Below are 22,417 nucleotides of genomic sequence, written 5' to 3'. Positions count from 1 at the left end.
TCTGCACCAACCAGCGCAAAACTTGTATCTTTTCTCTCACTTTCTTTCTACTATTCCAGTGCAATAAATATTGTGGAATTTGTTGTAACACCTTTAAACACATAACAATTACTCATATGAACCTCTGAAACCGGAAGAGGATAACTTGAATATGTAGATGACCTTCCAAGAATGTGCACACCAGACTTACACAGATAGTAACTAGCATGGGTTACTCAACAGTAAGCAGCACAAATTCACGCTATGATAATACCTTCAACATGAAAACACAGAATTTCTTATGTTCTTGCAAGCATTGAGAGGGATAACTTTTCACCATTTAGTGAACACACATACTAAGCAGTTTTCTGCATGCTTTGAAATAATTCATTAACTGTGAAGGTCAATAACTTGAAACCAGTTTTAAATAAATCCAAGGAATAACAACTATTAAGCTGCAATCAAGAAACAGCCTGCAAGAATTCAGCAAGTATCACATATGGGCATTTTGCTGCAAGTCTTTTTTACCTGAACTTCACTCAGTTTTCATTTTGATGCAAATTTCCAGCAAAGTTTCTGAATTGTGATCTAACTTTCAGAGAATTTAATTAGGACAATAATGCTGATGTTTTAATAACGTAAACAATGCTACTGCCAAACTATCTAAATATTTATATATTACAAATTTACAGTATTTTTCTGTAGAGTTTTCCTTGTCATAGCTAGTAATAAGTATCAACTTTAACATAAAAGAAACATCAGATTCATTTTCTATTACTTCACATTGTAAGGGCACTGCCTAAAAGGGCATATTTCTTTGTGAGTACTATATAAGGAGGCACAGTTTGTTCACGGAATCTGTTCCTTTCCATGTGGTAGTATGGCACCTGTCTCTTGTTTGTCTGTAGATTAGGGCAGAACTGTCAACGTTAAGTCGGTGAATAGGGCACAGATGATGCACCTGCTTCTCCTTTTTGCTGTACAGAATGTTTTGCTGTTTGCTTTTCAAAAACCGGGGCTGTAGTTAAGTAATTCCATTGAAGGACACGACTCTGTAAATGATTAAGCATGCTTTCCACATGAAAAAGTTGTGCAGAAAAATGTTTTGCAGATGCAGCAGAAGAGCCTGAATCAGTAAGGACCACTTGAAGTACTTCCATGAACTAAATCACCTTTATTTGGAACTGGATCTGTGCCAATCTCATTGTTAGCTTGAAAAGAATTGTACAGCTATGGCTAAAACATGCTGGAATCACTGAAAAGAGAATTGGATATAGTAAGAATGATAATGCACCATGTAGTTAACATGCGACAGGCATCGTTGTTCCCTTACAATTGTCAAAAGTTCACCCCCCCCACCCCACCTACCAAAGCTCTTGAAGATCAAAAGCTTAAAAAATATCAGAAAAAAAATCTAACTGTATTAATTTAAGTTGTTACTACTGTAGGTCAACAATTTGTGTTTCTTTTGTACTACAGGATAAAGTAACTATAAGGACAATACAACTTCTATTTATCCCCCTTTCTAACGTTTCTCCCCACTGTCACCAAAAAAAACTAATTCAAAGGAGGTACTACTTTAAAAAATGAGTTTGCAGTTTCAGTATAGAGCTTCGGTGATATAAATTACATATTTGCACAGAGTTTCAGTAATATAAATTATATTCCTGAATAAATTTTAATTGGGCAGACTTTAATTTAAATTCTTATCCCAATTCATTTCCAATGTGATAGTCTGCACGATTCTTTTCCGAATCCTCAGAAAGCACTTCTTATTTTAATCACAGCAGGATGTTAAATTTCCTGCATCCACCACTTCTAGCTTTCCATCACCATTATATTTTTGTCTGAAATGCCCTGGGTTGATTTACGACACCATAGATTCAACTTGTTGCTGAAGAGAGTAGAGACAAATCACTTCAAAAAGTAGCTGGGAGCTGGGTCAGTTATAGGCAGGTAGTTCTGCTGTAGAGTCTAACATCTGAGTGTCTTGTGAATGAAGGTAATCCTAAACCTCACTGTGTGGGTCACACCATGTTCAAAATGGTATTTCTGGTCCTCTGCATGTACAGCAAATACCCAGTGATATTAAATAATGCGCAACATACAGCATGATTTTTCATAACAAGTCAAAGTCAGAGTCATGCAGCAGAGAAACAGGTTACTTAGCCCACCAAATCCTGCCTCAAATCCAGGAAGCATTTTACACTAATCCAACACTACTCCCAATTTTAATATAGCTCGTGCAGGTCATGTCAGATGCCTAAAATAGTTCGAGTAACTCACACAGAAGCAGATCTGGATAAATTGAAGATATACTTTGTTCTAGCAGAAAGCAAGTTCTACTTAGTCTTTTGGCATGGAGCTTGAATTGATCCCCTGTCAGTGAAGTCCTGTTTTAATATTTTATTTTTTTAAGTCCCTCCACAGCTCTTCTTTATGATTCCCCACATCTTGCGGTAATGCAGAACCACATTTCATCACCTTACCTTTGCACTGCATTCCAAATCAGACTGCAATCCAAGCCCCTATTCACCGGCAATGACACACCTGATATGACGTCACTCCACCTGTTTGTGTCTCTGACCCTTGATACCCTGACTTGCATTGTCCTAGCCCAAGTCTTTAGTCCTATTCACCCAGCCCACTACCCATCCAAGCCTCAAGAATCTAGATTTAATCCTCCCTAATCTTTGCCATTCCAGTGTATTAACAAACCAGAGTGCAAGCTGCCTTTTCTGAATGGGGGAAAATACGTCAAATGTTTGTCCTTTACATTATTACGATAACTGAAGTGTTGTAGATTCTTCAAATAACCTACACAGAAAGCAACACAAAATGCTGCAGGAACTCAAAAAGCTAGGCAGCATCTATTGTAAAGAGTAAACAGTCAAGGTTTCGAGCTGAGACCCTTCATCAAGGTCTGAAGAAGGGTCTCGGCTTGAAATATTGACTGTTTACTGTTTTCCATAGATGCTGCCTGGCTTGTTGAGTTCCTCCAGCATTTTGCATGTGTTGCTTTGGATTTCCAGCATCTGGAGATTTCTTCGTGTTCGTGAACCTGCACAGAAAGCCATATGTTTTGCATTTACTGCTTATGAAAATTGTGACTTTGTTCGTATGTACCATCTTCAAAGGATTCTTGGTATAATAGAAGAGTTTTAGTCCAGATTTTAGTTTTATTTGCCGTGGTGCTTCAAAATAAATTAGGCTATATAAACTTACCATTTTCATAAACCTTCAACAGGTTATTATAAACACGAGAAAGTCTGCAGATGCTGAAAATCCCAAGCAACACATACAAAATGCTGGAGGAACTCAGCAGACCAGGCAGCATATAAGGAAATGAAGAGACGGCTGATGTTTCAGGCCAAGACCCTTCTGCAAGACTGAGAAGGAAGGGGGAAGATGCCAGAATAAAAAGGTGAGAGGAAGGGGGAGGAGGAGGTGGCTAGCTGGGAGGTAATAGGTGAAGCCAGGTTGGCAGCAAAGGTCAAGGGCAAGGAGAGCAGACAGTAGGAGAAAGGGAAGGAGGAGGGCACCCAGGCGGAAGTAATAGGCAGGTGAGGAAAGGTAAAAGGTCAGAGTGGGAATTGAGGAATGAGGGTGGGGGGGGGGGGGGAATTTGCTTACCAAAAGGAGAAGTCAATACTCAGGCCTTCAGGCTGGAGGCTACCTAGACAGAACATAAGGTGTTGCTCCTCCACTCTGAGGGTGGCCTCAGTTATTATACTTTAGTTTAAAATGAAACTTAAATTTCCCAACACCACTTTCCACAGTACTTTGTCTCTATTATTTTCCCAAAGAGTTTATGATACATGTATCATTAATATAGATTGCCTGAATCTCCTTGGCTTTGTAATTCTTTGTGCTTCAATAACTGTTCAATATCTCCCTCCTGGCACTTATCCTTGCAAGTGGAACAAGTGCTACACCTGCCCCTGCACCTCCTCCCTCACTACCTTTCAGGACCCCAATCACTCCTTACAGGTGAGGCGACACTTCCTTTGTGAGTCTGTTAGAGTCATATACTGTGTCTGGTGCTCCCGGTGTGGCCTCCTGTATATCGGTGAGACCCAACGTAGACTGGGAGACCACTTTGCCAAGTGTCTATGCCCTGTCTGCCAGAAAAAGCAGGATTTCCCAATGGCCACCCATTTTAATTCCACTTGCCATTTCCATTCTGATATGTCTATACACGGTCTCCTCCACTGTCATGATGAGGCCACATTCAGGCTGGAGGAACAACACCTTATATTCCGTCTGAGTAGCCTCCAACCTGATGGCATGAACATCGATCCCTCAAACTTCTGATAATGGCACACGCCCCCCTCCCCCTTCAGCATTCCCCATCCCCTTTCCCCTCTCTCACCATATCTCCTTGCCTGCCCATCGCCTCCCTCTGGTGCTCCTCCCCACATTCCTTTCTTCCACTCCTGTCCTCTCCTATCAGACTCCCCAGCCTCGTGTCTCTTTCACCAAACAAATTCACAACTCTTTACTTCACAACCCCCTTCCCAGTTTCACCTATCACCTTGTGTTTTTCCCTCTCCTCCCCCCACCTTTTAACTCTACCCCTCATCTTTTTTTCTTCATCCTGCTGAAGGGTCTCGGCCTGAAACGTCAACTGTACTCTTTTCCATAGGTGCTGCCTGGCCTGCTGAGTTCCTCTAGCATTTTGTGTGTGTTTTTTGGATTTCCAGCATCTGCAGATTTTCTCTTGTTTATGGTTCAATAACTGATGATACGACTTCTGGAGCAGATGATGTTAGTACTGCAATCAAACATATAACTTCAAATACTTCAGTTTCTGATTTTAAGTAAGCAACAATCCTGTTATCAAATTTGAATGTCAGAAAAGAATTGAGATAAAACATTGTGAGCAAGTCCATATTCTAAAAGCTGTTAAAATTTTGATTGAAATTATAGTAAGCAATCACTAATTATCATGTTATCATGGTCCTCTGTGGAACATCACTTAAAGTATGCAGTGTTTAGAGTGAAATAAAGGCTTGTTCATACAGCAATGACCTAGATCAATCTAAGTACTGCAGAATTTAAAAAAAATATTCTTGTGCTTTATGCTAACTGCTCTTCTTATTTATGGCCTCAGCCAACACGCCAGACTTAGCAGTTTCTCCATTATAGAACAAAGAGCATAGAACAGTTTTGCACAAGAACATGCAAGTCAGCTCACCATGTCTACACCAACCATGATGCTTATCTAACTGATCCCATCTGTCTATGTACAGCCTGTGTCTCTACCTACCCATGTGTTGAAATCCCAGTTAAACATTGTTATCACATCTGCTTCTACCACCTCCTCTCTGAGAGTGCATTCCAGGCACCTACCACCCTGTGTAATAAAGGACTCACCTTGCAGATCTCCTTCAGACTTTCCTCCTTGCACCTTAAACATAGGCCCTGCTATTATATAACATTTCCACCCTGGGGATAAAGATCCCAACTCTCGACCCTATCTATGCCTCTCAAGTGTTTATAAACCTCTGAAGACACCTCAGTCTCCAACACTCCACAGAAAGCAATTCAAGTTTGTCCAAGTTTCTCTTAAAGCTTATACTATCTAGTCCAGACAAAATCCATGTGAGCCTCTTCTGCACTCTTTCCAAAGAGAGAAAGAGAGACAGGCAATTCTGTGGCTAAATGTGAGACCAAAGAATAGCATGTTATCTCCCTCTTTCCTGGACAGGGATCTTTTAGGTCATTCTGAAGGGGAATGGAGAACAGCCATATTTCATGGTATTAACAACATAATTAAAATAGATGAGGACCTGTAAGGTGAGTTTTTGGAGTTAGGCAGGTTAAAATCAGGACTTCTACGTCTATATCTACCATATATAATAGAGATTTGCAAGAAGATATAAAAACCATAGGCTTATATAGTACATAAGCTGTATTAGTCCTATAGTAGTGGGGATTTAAAAATTTCTCAAAGTTGACTCAGATTGCCTGAGAGCAAAGAACTTAGATGGGGCAGAATTTATTGTGTGCATCTTAGAAAAATTTTTCTGCCAATATGTAAATGATCTTAAGAGACAAATCAGTAATCAACTACAGGAAGGATGTGGCTGTGCAGATGATATTCACCAGACTATTGCCTGGATTAGGGAATTTAAATTGGATGAGATGGGTTTATTTTCCTTGGAATGAAAGTAGCCTGAGAGGTGAACTGAAAAATACACAAAAGGTATAAATAGGGTAACCTGTGGTACGGATATCAAAACAAAACAGTACAGGTCTTAGAGAGAGGATGGAGCTTTAAACAAGGATTGAGTGGAGAGTTTATTTAAATACATACACGCACAAAACAGAGTGGTTGATATTTGTAACTCACTGCCAGAGAAATGGTGTAATCAAATATAATCATTCTGATGAAGAGACATTTAGACAACTAGGGAATAGAAGGATATGACCTTACTGCAGGCAAATGGGGTAAAAGGTCAACGTGGACATAATAGGACAAAGGCCCAAATTCTGCGCTGCACAACTCTATAACAATGGAGGAGAGGTGGTGTTGCGAAGGAGGAGTCATGGTGGGGGAAAAGAGTAAGCTGGTAAGTTTATAGGCCGAAGGAATTGTTCCTGCTCCTTCTGACAGTGCTGCAAAGACTTGTTTTGTGGATGTAGCTCTTCACCATCCTTTCACTTGCCAGGGAAGGGAAACACAATCACCTTTGGCTTAAATTAGAAGGCTAGGTCTCATTATAATATCTAAATGAAGAAATCGCTCCTACAAGTAGGTTTATTGCGCACCTGTATTAATAGTAGAAATGTTAGATTCAAACTCAGCTTCTATTTCAGTTTTTTATTTTACTTTTTGTCTTTCACCTGACTGCAACACATTTCTTTTTATTTAAGGAGTAGGACTTACTCTGACTATAACCAAATTGCTTTGGCTGTTATACAGTTCAACAGCCGTACACGTTACCCAGCCTCCCGTGCACCCCCCCCCCCCCACCACACACACACACACACAGAGTTTGAGATCTAGGGATGGAAATACAACTTAGTCGGCATTTGAGGAAGATTGTAAAAAATTCTCAACTCAGCTCAGAAGTTTGAAATAAACATTTTAGCTATAAACTGGAATGATACCACTATCTCAAGCCCTACAAAAAAAAATCTTCAAAATCAGCGGGCCACAAGCTCTTAGTGCCTGTTCTGGAAGCACTGGGCTACTGTATCAACTGCATCAGATTCATATGACAGCAAGAAACACAATGTCCCTGGAGATTTCAATATTCTTAAAAAAAACTCCTCCCACTTTCGCCTGACTTGAGAGGTAGCCATGGTTACCTGCATGGCCCCAGCTATGCCTGCCTTTTCATTGGCTATGTACAACAGTCCATTTTCACACCTTTCCAATGGCAATGCTCCCATCTCTTCCTGTGCTACATTGACAACTGCACTGGTGCTGCTTCATGCACCCATGCCGAGCTCATCAATTTAATCAACTTCGCTTCCAACTTCCTTTAAATTCAATTGGTCCATTTCTGAAACCTCCCTCTCCTTTCTTGATCTCTCGGTCTCTATCTCTGGAGACAAACTGTCAACTGACATCTTTTATAAACCTAACGATTCCCACAGCTACCTCTTCCTACCCTATCCCCTGTAAAAAGGCTATTCCCTTTCCTCATTTCCTTCATCTCCACCACATCTGTTCCCAAGGTGAGGCTTTCCTTTCAGGATATCAGAGGTATCCTCTTTCTTCAAAGAATAGGGTTTTCTCTTGTCCACCAATAATGTGTTCACTCCATCTTCTTACCACCTTAATAGGGTTAGAGTTATTTTTGTCCTAACCTACCACCACGTGGGCCTTCGCTTTCAACACATCATCCTCTGCAAATTTTGCCATCTTCAACAGAAAAGATCTTCACCCCCCCCCCACTGCCCCTACTCTCTGCTTTCCACTCCCTCTGTGATTCCCTTGTCCATTCGTCCCTCCTCCTAATCTCCCTCCTGGCACATACCCCTCCAAGTGACTGAAATGTGACACCTGCCCATTTACCTCCTCCCTTACCTCTATACAGGGTCCAAAACAGTCCTTCCAGGTGAGGCAACAATTCACTTGTGAATACGTTGGGGCTGTCTACTGTATTCAGTGCTCCCAATGTGGCCTCCTTGACCTTAGTGAAAGCTGACATAAATTGGGGGACTGCTTTGTCGAGCACCTATGCTCCATCTGCCTAGGGTGGAATTTCTTCGTGGCCAACCATTTTAATTCCTATCCCCGTTCCAACATGATGAGCCACTCTCAGGATGGAGGTGCAACACCTCATATTCTGTCCAGGTAGTCTCTGACCTGATGGCATGAACATCGATTTCACCTTCTAGTAAAAATTTCCCTCTCCCTTCCGCTATTCTCCACTCTGACCTCTTACCTCACCTGCCTATCACCTCCCCTGGTACTCCTCCTCCTCCTCTTTCTTCCATGGTCAACTCTCCTCCCCTATCAGATTCCTTCTTCTCCAACCCTTTACCTTGTCCGCTCACCTGGCTTCACCTATCATCTTCCAGCTATCCTCCTTCCCTCCCACTACCTTTTTTAATCTGCCATCTTCCCCCTTCTTTCCAATCCTGAAGAAGTGTCTCTGCCCAAAACAATGACTGTTTTCTTCATTTCCATAGATTCTGCTTGACCTGCTGAGTTCCTCCATGAGTTGCTTTGGATTTCAGGATATTTTAACTTGATGTCATTCCAAGCATTTGCAGCCCAAATAAACTTTTCCATTTATGCAAAATATTATTGCATGTTCCAATATTCCTTTTGAATGTTTAGTTTTAGTGCTGGGTATTGTTCTCAAATATATGTTAGTAGGGAAGCAAGTTGGAGAAACAAACTAGAAATACCTGCTCTATTGTTCTTATGTTAAACATGACACTGTGTAAAATTATGAATTGTATGATTTTTGGTCATGTAAACCTACTCCTTGTACAAGCTACAATTTGAAAAATAGACTCAATGCAATTAAATTACTATGATTTTAATATGACAAAGCTTGACCAAAATAAAAATTTCATAAGGTCGATTCAAGAGAATCATTTGGTTAATTCTGGTTAAGTCAAATCAGTCAGACTGACATTGATTAAATCAGAATATTTAGCACCAGATTAATTGCTTTAATACCTTGAAAACTTGGAGGTGAAATTTAGGATGGGCATAGATAGGTAGGGACCATTTGTCACAGAAGTCTCAAGGATGCAATCTTGTTACAGAAGACCTCCTCCCTCACCATCATTCAGGGTCCCAAACCGTTCACGCAGGTGAAGGAACTTTCAAATCTGTGGAGGTTATCTAGTGTATCTAGTGCTCCCAGTACGTCCTCCTCTATGTAGGTGAGACACAACATACAGTACTTTGGGGGACTGCTTTGTGTGCACCTTCACTCTGTCTGGCACAACAGGTGGCATTTCCTTCTGCCACCCATTTTAACTCTACTACCCACTTGAACATGTCTGTCCATGGCCTCCTCCACAGCCACATCGAGGCCACTCTCAGGTTGGAGGAGCCCACCTCATACTTATTCTGGGCACGGCCTGAACAACAATTTCTCTAATTTCTAGAATTTCTCCCCTCTCCACTTTTCCATTCCTTATGCTGGCTCCCCTCGTTCCCTTTCTCCTCACTTTCCCATCACCTCTTTCTGATGCCCCCCTCCTTCCCTTTCTCCTATGGTCCTCCTACCACCTCCCAGCTTCTCACTTCATCCCCACCCACCTTCTCCCTCACCTGGCTTCACCTGTCACCTGTTAGCTTGTACTCCTACCCCTCCCCCCAACGTTCTCAGGCTTCTTCCCTGTTCTTTTCCAGATCCACTGAAGGGCCTCAACCCGAAACACTTATTATTTATTCTTCTCCATAGATGCTGTCTAACCTGCTGAGTCCCTCCACCATTTTGTATGTGCTTATCTGGATTTTCAGCATCTGCAGAATCTCTTATGTTTACGTTACAGAATATATCTCCTGTCCTCATGTACGTGCAGTGTTTTGAAAACAATAATCGTGCAGGTGGAGCATGTAAATTGTCAACTATATACCAATATCAGCTGAGTGCTGTCACACTCTCAACTGTCAATCATAGTCTTGATATCTGAGAGAATCTTAACAGAGTCTTTTCCTTGCATGCTTTCATCATTGAATGAAGGGCGTATCAGCATCTCAAGACTTCTTTGGAGAAAAAGACTAGAAGCAGGTGCCAGAAGATCACATGGGCCAGCTTTAGAGGATGGAATGAAATAGCTGCAGATGTAGTTTATTGATGTGAGAATCAATATTCACACCAAGCAAATGCACCAATTGTGTCCTCACAAAAAAGTTTGTTTATGTCTCCTCACAAGAAAGTGTGCAGCAGACCAGTGGAAATACTTCCAGCAAGGGATTTCAAGAACTGGATCAGTGATTAACAAACTAAGTGCCTTATAATCAGTGTCACTGGACCAGTAAAGAGGTATAAGTGGGATCATTAAATGTTATCCTTGTTCCTTCCTCTGATTGTTAGGTTGTTGGTCACCACTGGAATGTGTCACTCAGTTTACTTTGGTAGCAGCAGCTTCACTGGTTCTTTTCCACTTGTGAGTTCCGTGCATCCCATGCAACTAATGGCTGCTTCTTTACTCAACTGGGAGAAAAGACAATCCTTTGTACATCAGTAAAAATTGTATTCTACGTAATGTCAAAAATCATGAACTGCTCCATTTAACTGGTGGAGTTGTTGCCGTGTATATAGATCGCCAAGCTCAGAGTCAGAATTGTATCCAGTGAAGGCATGAACAGGAAATATTCAATTGAATGCAAATCTCAGTTCAGCAAACCTTTCATATTTTCGAGTGTCTTACATTGCAGGAGTTGCACTCAGCATCTGATCTCATTAATTATTTTGCAGATTATATGAGTTTGTAATTAAAATGACATTCTTACATTAATTTTTCATCAAGGATATAATTTAACATTTTCTGCACAGATATAAAGTTAACATAAAATTAAAACAGTCAGATCGTTGCCCTTAATTGTCTGAAGAATGAAATTGAAGTTAAAGATTACAAATATCCAAAAGAAAACAGGGTATCTTTAAGGGAATAGCATGGAACAATTGAGTTCATCAGTGTCAGTATCAGTATTTGTGCAAAATAACCACATAAGGCTGACTGATGGAAGAAACTGCAAATTGAACAAGTGACAGCTCCATTTCTTTTATCCATTGGAAATTGCCACAAAGGATTGCCATAGAGGTAGAAGATAAATTCACTTGGTTGCTTTCCTTAATCTCTTCTTCCATGTTCTTCTTTTGTAAGGCTTGTAGGTTACATCTTCTGGACATGTTGAGATGATAAAGGGTTTCTACCTCTGCCACTTTCTGCTTCTGCAGTCCACCTAAAAACGGTGCAACAAAGCATTCAGAGGCAAGTTCCTTACACTTGTGTGAATAGCCACACATCATGGGGAATCTCAGCACCAAGAACCAGTGCTTTTAAGATGCTCTCACAAATAAAATATTTGCTAAGCTATGCTCCAATTACATTTCCATTCAAAGCAATAAAAGTTTGCAATAAGTACACCAAAAGATTGTATATGCTCAGCTTGCCCACTGCAATATAATTAATAGATAACTCTAAGCCTGGAAAATAACAGGTCATATTTCAAAACAGATAACACAACCCATACAACTACAAAAATCTTTTTGTATTGATTCACTTTTAAAAGCATTGATAAAATTACTTCTAGGATTGCAAACACACAAGACACACATTATTGAAACCTTGATCTGTTAAATGTGCCACAGGTACACAACCTCAGAAGATAGAATCACAAAACCTTTGAGGCAGTTGTTAAGTCGAAATTACCTTGTCAAAATGCATTATATGTGCCTGATGCTGAGTGGAATATTCCACTGTACACAAAACCAAAACACAATATTTGAAAGAAGTCAGGCCTTGCACATAAAAGCATCCACAAAGACTTCCATTTGTTCACTCAGTCACTGCAGAAGTCACAAATCACAATGGCGAAGGGTCGTAAATGTGCAGTTGAAAGGTCCAAGATGGTTGAGGTGGATGAAGGAGAGGAGAAACAAAGAAAATTGCTGGGGAATTGCGACTGTGAACACTGTTGTGTAGGATTAGAGATATGATCAAACTGGTGCCTGACTAAAACTTAGCCACATGGTAACTAGGAAATATAAACATCTTTATTCACACAGCAAACCTCCAGGTGAGAGAGAGTCCAAGAGACTATCCTGACACGATATTTTACACTTTTTCAACACAAAGGTATCAAAAAAAACCAGTTAACTGCAGTTTCATTGCTATAATCACTTGCTTAACATTAACATTTGGAATATAGTCGGGTAAATTTACAGAATTTACCTATTCACAATGACAGCACATCCCAAATATTAGAACCTGTTAGAATATTCAATACCGGTGCTCGTTCCAAAAACCTCTGGACACCAAAAACACTATCCCCTTTTGGTAAAGTGTTGAAGTATGGCTCCATGAATATACAGCTAGCCAGAAGATTAAGTGAGAAATCAAATCTGTCCTGAACTGTGCTTTAAGTGGCACATGCAGTGATACTAAACCTGATTTTGATTATAACAATGAGCAGGAACATTTATCTATCGTATTTCCCCATGTAGTTTCAAAGGGACAGAATCAAAACGTCCCACACTCACATGATAGGCTTCACGCCACAACATATCAGTTGGAAGTTAAACTATGTATAGGTTTTAATTCCTGAAGACTGGTTCTCATTTTAATTAATCCATGATGATGCTATCCATAATTTCATAACCCCAGAATAATCCCTAACAAGGTACAGGTATGGTTAAGCTAATACCCTTCTCATTCTACCAGAGCAGTACTTCTTGAAGGAGTTTTTTTTCCCTAATGAAGGGTCTCAGCCTGAAACATCGACTCTTTATTTTCTTCTATAGATGCTGTCCTGAGCTCCTCCAGTACATTATGTGCATTGCTCTCGAATCCAGCAAGTAGTGGCTTGTGACGCTCGTAAGCTAGTTTTGAGCAAATTAATCAAAATGCATAATTTTTGCCACTTGATACTCCTATTATTGCTCTTCAGATCTTTGCTGTCTTTTGAATTGAATTTCAGAAAAAAAGTTCACCATCCTTTGAGTGCCACATAATAAGTTGAAGCAGGCTATATTTCGTCAGGAGGTTGAGAAGATTTGGCTTGTAACTAAAGCACTCAGAAACTTCAACAAATGTAACGTGGAGAGCATTGTGACTGGCTGCATCACTGCCTGGTATGAGCGGGGAAAACACTGCTGCTCAAGGACGAAGTTGCACAAGCTTGTAAGTTTAGTCAGCTCCAACATGGTTACCAGCCTCCACAGTATCCAAGACATCTTCAAGGAAGGCGGTGTCCATTATTAAGGACCCCCATCACACAAGATATTCCCCCTTCTCATTTTTACAGTCGGGAAGGAGGTACAGAAGCCTAAAGGCACACATTCAATGATTCTGGCACAGCTTCTTCCCCTTTGCCATCAGATTTCTAAATGGACATTGAACCCATAAACATTACCACATTATTTTTTATTTCTGTTTTTACTGCACTACTTCTTTTAACTATTTAATAGACACACACACACACACTTAGTGTAATACAGTTTTTTCTCTATATTTATTTATCATGTATTTCATTGTACTGCTGCCATGAAGTTAACAAATTTCATGACATGTAGTATTTCATGACATGACAGTGATATTAAATCTGATTCAAATTCTGAAACAATGAGATGTAGAATGGAGATGTAGGAAATCGAGAACAAAAAAAAATCATGAAACATCTGCAGATAAATTTGACCCTCTGCATCTTATGAGTTCACATTACAGCCTACACAAATCCCTCCTCAGGCTCTCTATAGCCATTGCCCTAACCACCAACCCACCATACTTCTCCCATCACTCATGTCCTTCATTAACAAAGTAACATGCAATGAAATTATTATGTGAACCTTGACAAGATTAGTCTTTAAAATTCCCAAATCAATGCCGATCTTGCAGCTTCTCTCTTTGCCATCTTGAACTACAGCCAGTAGCGCAAGACAAACACACTACTTATAGGGGCCCCCATTCAGAGCAAGCTCCCAGTTCTGCACACTACAAAATAGAATTTGCATTGCAAAACTGAAAGGACAATGGCAATTTGTGTCGGGGTGGCTTGATCTATTTTAGAGAGAGAAAAATAGATTTTTCGGCACAAAAATACAGCCGCAAAGCAATTTGCATTACATTATCAGTATGGTCTGCACTGGAAACATATGAAAGGTTATTGACTGCCTATCTATTCATGCATAGCTTTAAGTCAAGTGGCTTTGTACACTTTCCATTTTAAATATGAATTGTAGAATGGTCATAAAGTTGTGCTAAAATCTTATTTACTCAATACTAAAGCAAGTACAATTGAACTTCAAAGCTTTGCATTAACTGCCTGCAGCTTTGTGATGCTGCCAGTGATTTGTTCCTTTTTCACAAGTCTTTTGATGACCCACAAGCAAGTTACTTTGCCTTGTTCCAGTTGTTTCGCGTTTGACTAGATTTGAATATGTGACGACAGTTTGGATAGGTTTGAGGCAGATGGTTTTTGACATTTTTCTAGGCATCAGTTACACACCATACATTGGAACACTTTCATCCTTTGTTTATCCTTCAGTAAGAGAGCTGAAAAAAAGTTGATCATTAAGCTGGAATTTTAAAAATACTGGTTTAGGCATGCTGCAGGGCGTACAAACTTCAATTTGCATTCAGCAACAAAGCCATGTTATTTGTCTCGAACTTAAGATACTCAAACAAAAGTTCAAGGTCAGTGTAGTAAATTACGTAATAATATCCAACTTAACGTATATTGTCGATAATTACTTTCTTACAAGCCAGCAGGGTATGGTGCTTTGAAACTTGTGTCACTGTCACTTTCTTTGTTGTCGTTCCTTTCCGCGCCTTGTGGTGCATCGGGCAGCAGCCTTGCCGCATTTTTTTTTTACGAGGTGAGTTGCTAGCTCGACGCTCAACACAGCATGGATGGAAAGCGTGCAAGGAGCCGGTCAGATTCAAACCCAGGACCACTCGCATCAAAGGATGCCAATACATCACTCTTTCTTTGGCAGACACCATTTTTGACTGATTTCTGCAAGAGCTCTGTTCTTAGGCCTGTGCATCAAATAAACAAACAAACAAACTTCCACAAAGTACAAAACTCAGACTCTGCATTATTTGTGCATAAGATATGAGAGTCACCCACGAAGGATTGTTGTAATAAATTCAACCAAAAACATCTCTGTATTTAAAAGGCTGAAAGCGATTGTTGAGAAAAACGATTTAAAGATGTAGTGTCTTCATGAAAAATGCACTATTCATTACCTTGTCCTGATCACAATATTTTCGCCATTATGTCATGAAGCACTATGACACAAAAATAGGCCCCTCTGTGACAAACTGTTATCCTGTAAAAATCCATCAACCCATATCTGGACAATAGCCCTTACTAACCCTCCCACCCCACACACACAAACCAGATACCTATTAAATATTTCACTTTTCAACCTTAATCTATGACCTCTAGTTCTGGTCTCATACAACCCCAGTGGAAAAAGCCTGCTTGTGTTAACTCTATCTATACCACTCATAATTTTTGTATACCTCTATCAAACCTCCCTTCATTCTCTTACAACTCCGAGGAATAAAGTCTTAAACTATTTAACCTTTCCCTGTAACTCCCGTCCTCAAGTCCTAGCAATATTCTTGTAAATTTTCTCTGTACTGTTTCAATCTTATTTCCTCTAGGTAGGTGACCAAAACTGCACACAGTACTCCAAATCTGGCCCCACCAACATCTTATACAACTTCAAAATAACATGCAATATCCTGTGCTCAATACTCTGATTTAGACGGCCAATGTGCCAAAAGCTGTCTTTTAAAACCATCTACCGAAGATGCCACTCTCAAGGAAATGTGGATCAATATTCCCAGATCCCTGTTCTACATCCCCCTGTGCCCTACTTTCACAGTGCAAGTCCAACCCTGATTTATCCTCCTAAAGTGCAACACCTCACGCCTGTCTGCATGAAATTCCATCTGACACTTTTCAGCCCATTTTTCCAGGAACTCTAGCCCCACTACAAACTTTGATAGCCTTCTTCACTGTCCACTGTAAATCCCAATCTTTGTGTCACTGGCAAAACTGCTAATCTAGTTTACCATGTTATCATCCAAATCGTTAATAAATGTAACCTTCGCGAACTCCTATGCCAACTTGGCTTGTTAGCCTGCTCTGCTAATGGCCACCGGACTCAGTGGTGAGAAGACCACCTTTCTGAAACAATATACATCTAAGGTCCAACTAAACAGGAACATTGGGATGTTTCAATTAACAGAACCCCGATTTGATTGAATGCTGTGTAAATACTGCCATACACAATTATCCATCGGCAAGAAATAGCAGATCGTACACCACAAAGAAAGTGTATTTACTAATTTCAGCTTTATCAAACAGTTATCAAGAGGAAGAATAAAAGAAAAAATAAAAACACCCATTACAATTAAACCAGTGTAAGTGTGCCCATTGTTGGAGCTCGTATTGTTGAAAAGCTGGGTATAACCGTTACTCACGGTGCTGAATTCTCATCTCCAATCACCAGTAGAACCTCTCATCTTGGACTCCTTCATCTCACGAACACTCCATGCAATTGTGTCTTCCTGTTAGGTCTAATCCTACGACTATCTCTCCCGCTCTCCTCCTCACTGCATCTCCCACCAGTGTCCATCACAAATCTCTCCAGAACTTTCTCCCAATTCCACCACAAACAAGAGAAAATCTGCAGATGCTGGAAATCCAGACAACACGCTCAAAATGCTGGAGGAACTCAGCAGGCCAGACAGCATCTTTTGAAAAGAGTACAGTCAATGTTTCAGGCTGAGACCCTTCATCAGGACTGGAGAAAAACAGATGAGGAGTTTGAGTCAGAAGGTGGGATGAGTGGAGGAAGAAGCACAAGGAGATAGGTGAAACCGAGAGGGGGAAGGGGTGAAGTAAAGAGCTAGGAAGTTGGTAGATGAAAGAGATACCGGGCAGGAGAAGGGTGAATCTGATTGGAGAGGACAGAAGGCCTGGGAAGAGAGAAATGGGGGAGGAGCACCAGAGAGAGATGGACAAGTAAGGAGGTAAATAAGGAGAGTGAGGGATATAGGAACGGGGAACGGTGAGGGGGGGCATTACCAGAAGCTCGAGAAATCACTGTTCATGCCATCAGGTTGGAAGCTACCTGGATGGAATATAAGGTGTTGCTCCTCAAACCAGAGTGTGGCCTCACTGCAACAGTAGAGGGGGCCATGGACTGATATGTCAGAACGGGAATGGGAAGTGGAATTAAAATGGGTGGCTACTGGGAAATCCTGCTTTTTCTGGTGGATGGAGTGTAGGTGCTCAGCAAAGCAGTCTCTCAACCTATGCCGGATCTCACCGATATACCGGAGGCCATACCGGGAGCACCGAACACAATAGATGACCCCCAACAGGCTCACAGGAGAAATGTCCCTTCATCAGGAAGGACTGTTTGGGGCCCTGAATGGTAGTGAGGGAGGAGGTGTAGCACTTGTTCTGCTTGCAAGGATAAGTGCCAGGAGGGTGATCAGTGGGGAGGGAGGGATGGACAAGGGAGTCGTATAGAGTGTGATCCCTGCAGAAAGTTGGGGCAGTTGGGTGGGGGGGGGTGGAAGATGTGCTTGGCGGTGAGATCCTGTTAGAGATGGATGAAGGGTCTCGGCTCGAAATGTCGACTATACTCTTTTGCACAGATGCTGCCTGGCCTGCTGAGTTCCTCCAGTATTTTGTGTGTGTTGTCCCAATTCCACCATCCTGAATGGCTGACACACATTCCTAAGTTAAACATCACAGCCAAGTTAAACATCTTTAGCCAAAACCCAGACATTCTATCAGAAGGACACATTACTTCTACAGAAAGCTACTAAGTGAAATACCCTACAGCGTTAGCTGTAAAAATCTTCAACAGGGCATTACATATAGATAACAAACAAAATTTAGAATGGACCCAGCACCGAGCCCTATGACACATCGCTAGTCACAGGCTCCTAGTCAGAGTGACAACCATCTATTATCACCGTCTGGCTTCTCCCGTGAAGCCAATACCAAATCTATCCTGAATGCTAAGCGACTGAACTTTCTTGACCAACCTGCCATGTGGGACCATGTCAAAAGCCTTGCTAAATTCCATGTAGATAACATCCAGTGTCTTTCCTTCATGAACTTTTATCATAACCTTCCAAAAAACAATTATAAGATTGGACAGACACAAAGCCATGTTCCCTATCCCTATTCAGGCCCTGTCTATCCAAATGTTTATACATCCTGACCGTAGAATACTTTCCAATAATTTAACCACTACTGGCGTCAGGTTCACCAATCTATAATTTCCCTGCTTAGTCACAGAGCCTTTCCCGGAAAATCTGAAAAACAACATCCAACATCAAAGAACCACACTATCCAGGCTCTTTTCTTGCTGCTGCTATCAGGTAGAAGGTAGAAGCATCTCAGGACTCACACCACCAGGTTCACAAACAGTAACCACCCCTCAACCATTAGGCTCTTGGTCAAAAGAGGATAACTACAGTCATTCTATTTCTGCCATTCCCACAACCAATGGTTTCACTTTAAGGACTCTTTATCTTGTTATTTCATGTTCTTGTTATTTATTGCTATTTATTTATATTTGCACTTGCACAGTTTGTCGTTCATTGATCCTGTTTACAGTTACTGTTCTATAGATTTGCCGAGTAAGCCCGCAGAAAAAAGAATCTCAGGGTTGTAGGTGGTGACATGTATGTACTCTGATAATAAATTTTATTTTGAAATATGAAAAACCAAACAACATTAGCTATTCTGCAGTCCTCCACCATCTCAGCCATGGCTAAGGATATTTTAAGTACCTTTTCCAGGCAGCAGCAAGTTCTGCGCCATCCTGCCACAATGTCTGAGAGGACACTTTGTCACGGCCTGAAGAGTTACCAGTCTAATTTGTCTCAAGACAGAAAGCATGTCCTCTTCTGTAATCTGATCATGGTCCATGACCTTAGTACTATTTTGCCTCAGTTCTATAGCCTGTGTCCATCTTTCAAGTTAATACAGATGCAAAAATAGCATTTAAGATCTCCCCCATCTCTTCCAGTATCTCGTATAGAAGTAGTTGACAACACTGATCTCCTAGTGGACCAATTTTGTCCCTTGCTATCCTTCTGATCTTAAGATACATGAAGAATCCCTGGGATTATCCTTCACTTTCCCAGAGTAACCCCATTCCTTCTTTTAACCCTCCTGATTTCCCTTGTGTTCGCTCGCATGTTGTATAATCTGCAAGGATATCATTTGTTCTTACACCTCTCTTTCTTCTTTTAACCAGCGTATCATTATCCCTTGAAAATGAAGTTTCCTTAATTCTAGTAGCCTTTTCCTTTTATTCTACAGAAACAAAAAACACCGTGCTCTCAATATTTCACATTTGAAGCTCTCCCTCTTACCAAGCATTCCTTTGCTAGAAAACAACCTAAGCCTATCCACACCTACCAGATCTTTGATGCCATCAAAATTGGCCTTTCTCCAATTTAGAATCTCAACCTGAGGCAGTCCCATCCTTCTCCATGATTATATTGAAACTAAAGGAATTATGATCACTACATCACTAGATCCAAAGGATCTCCTTCTGCCCCTAACAAGGGACCCAGTATCACACTCTCTCTAATTGCAAACTCTATATATTGATTAAGAAAACTTTTCTGAACACATTTGACAAGTATTATTCTATTCAGTCTTTTTACTGTATGGGAGTCCCAGTTAATATGTGAAAAGTGTAGGGTGAATACAAACATCTAACAATTCACATAATTAACAACTGAATTCATGATTCAAAATTAAGATGGGCTGCTCAATATTTTACTGAGTATTCTCTTCAAATTTGTGTCCAAAATGTATTTAAAATAACAAAGATTCTTCTTAGATATTTGAAGATCATTGGCAGAAATGCTGATTGCCAAATAACTAAGCTCAGATTTTCCAGAGGTCACTATCAAACTCTAGAGCAGGAGTTCCCAACCTTGGGGCCACAGATCCTTTGCTTAATGGTATTTGTCCATCGCATAAAAAAAAGTTTGGGACCGCTGCTCTAGAGAGTGAATCACATTTACCAAGATCATTCAAGGCATTACACGACTTCAAATCTGAATCTCAGAGTCCATATGCCCAGTATACTTAGCTTATCTAAGAAAAGCAGAAATTAAAGGCCACTGCAGCAGGGTGGACTGTCCCTTTAACTATATCTTGTCTGCAAAACAAATCAGGGAGAATATGCTTAGGAAGTCAAGAATATTCTAAATGTCAAAGAAGTGCTTTCGGTCATAAAATTCTCCCACCCCATTTGGTCAGACCAAGAGTTTAGAAAATTAGAAATAACAACTCAGAATCCAAAATGCACCATCAACTTTTCTTCCTAAATGACCCTTGAAATTCTACTGATGTTAGCAGTCGATTTTCCTTCATTACCAGTCCTAAATAATCACTACCCTTTGAGTTATCTGACGAAATGAATCTATTCATTCACCTTCCCTCTACTGATCTTCATTCCATTTTCCCTTATTGCCGTTCTCAAGGCAGTGGAATTGTTTTTGTTGTTGAGTCAAATCTAAATCGTTTTTTAAAAATCCATCTGTATGATACATTCTGTATCCTCTCTATTATAATGTTAACAAATATAACATCTGGAGGTTTTTCCTTGCGGCCAAGATCCCTGATGTCAAATAGCAAGCAAATCTTGAGTTACGTGCTTTGCAATGCAAGGATAGCCTCTTTGAACAGAAACAGAAGGCCATGCAAGTCCAAGGCCATTCTACGTTCAGTGGCTGCTTTATTGGGTACAACTGAACACTGGCTCATTATTCCACTTTGCTTACTTATTTTCTGTGACTTAGTTATTTTCTTGTATGTCTTGCATTGAATGCTGCCATGAAACAACAAATTTCACAACATGCACCTAGTGGTAACTTTATTAGGTACACTTATAAACCTGTTTGTTAATGAAAGTATCTAATCAGCCAATCACCTAGCAGCTACTCAATGCATAAAAGTATACAGACGTGGTCAAGAGGTTCAGTTGTTGTTTAGATCAAACATTAGAACGGGGAAGAAATGTGATGCAAGTGGCTTTAACCATGAAATAATTGTCGGTGCCCTATGGGGTGGTTTGAGTATCTCAGAAACTGCGGAACTCCTGAGATTTTCATGCACAACAGTCTCTAAAATTCCCAGAGAATGGTATGAGAAACAAAAAAATACATCCAGTAATTAACAGTTTTGAGAGAGAAAAGTGCCTCGTTAATGAAAGAGGTCAGAAGAGGATGACCAGACTGGTTCAAGCTGACAGGAAAGCAACAATAACTCAAATAACCAACAGTGGTGTACATAAGAACATCTCTGAATGCACAAGACACTGAACCTTAAACCGGATTGGCCACAGCAGCAGAAAACCATGAACAAACTGGAACACTTTATTAGGTGCAGAATGTATAATTTAATGTCATTGCTGACCCAATTCTTCATCCATTGTTCCACCAAATATTATTAGTTTGTCCTAGTTTACAAAAGTTTATTGACCCTAGACTTTAAAATACACTGCCCAACCATCCATCAACACTGATTTGTGTTCTGAATGGATGCTCCCTTATGCTAGAGCACTGATCTCAGTTCCAACACTCCATTCAGAAGCAACAATGTCTCGTATTTCAATTTCTTTTAGAACCTGGCATGTTTTAGTTACACCTGTTGGGGCCCATTATTCCCCGTGTGGTCTCCTCTAAATTATTGAAATCCATGTAGATTAGAGGACCACTTCATTGAGCACGTTCACTACATCCACCACAAAAGGAAGGGATTTCCCTGCGGCCACTTATTTTAGTTCTACTTCCCATTTACATTCTGACATGTTGGTAAGGAGAAGAGAAGGGGTAAGAGGGAAGCCAGGATGAGGAACAGTAAATGTGGCTATGGGAAGTTTGAGAAATCGATGTTCATGCCATCAGGTTGGAGGCTAATCAGACGGAATATGAGGTGTTGCTCCTTCAAAGTGACAGTGTCCTCCTGAAGGGAAACTTGATTGGCTGAATGTTTGTTCAAGTAAGAAAAAAGTAATATGAAAGGCAAAAATACTTTATACTTATTTCTAACAGGTTTGGAAAATTCAGTGAACAAAATTAAAGAAATTAAAGAAGAGGTACATAAAATTTGTGAGATTTTGCCATACTCAACATGTAAAGCCTGAAACAGAGGGAATATTTAATAAAAGAGGATAACAGAATCAAAGATAGTCATAGTCATACTTTATTGATCCCGGGGGAAATT

Source organism: Mobula hypostoma, chromosome 14 (assembly GCF_963921235.1).
Source record: "Mobula hypostoma chromosome 14, sMobHyp1.1, whole genome shotgun sequence".
NCBI lineage: Eukaryota > Metazoa > Chordata > Chondrichthyes > Myliobatiformes > Myliobatidae > Mobula > Mobula hypostoma.
The sequence above is the reverse complement of the archived record's forward strand: the minus strand, read 5'-3'. Positions refer to the sequence as shown.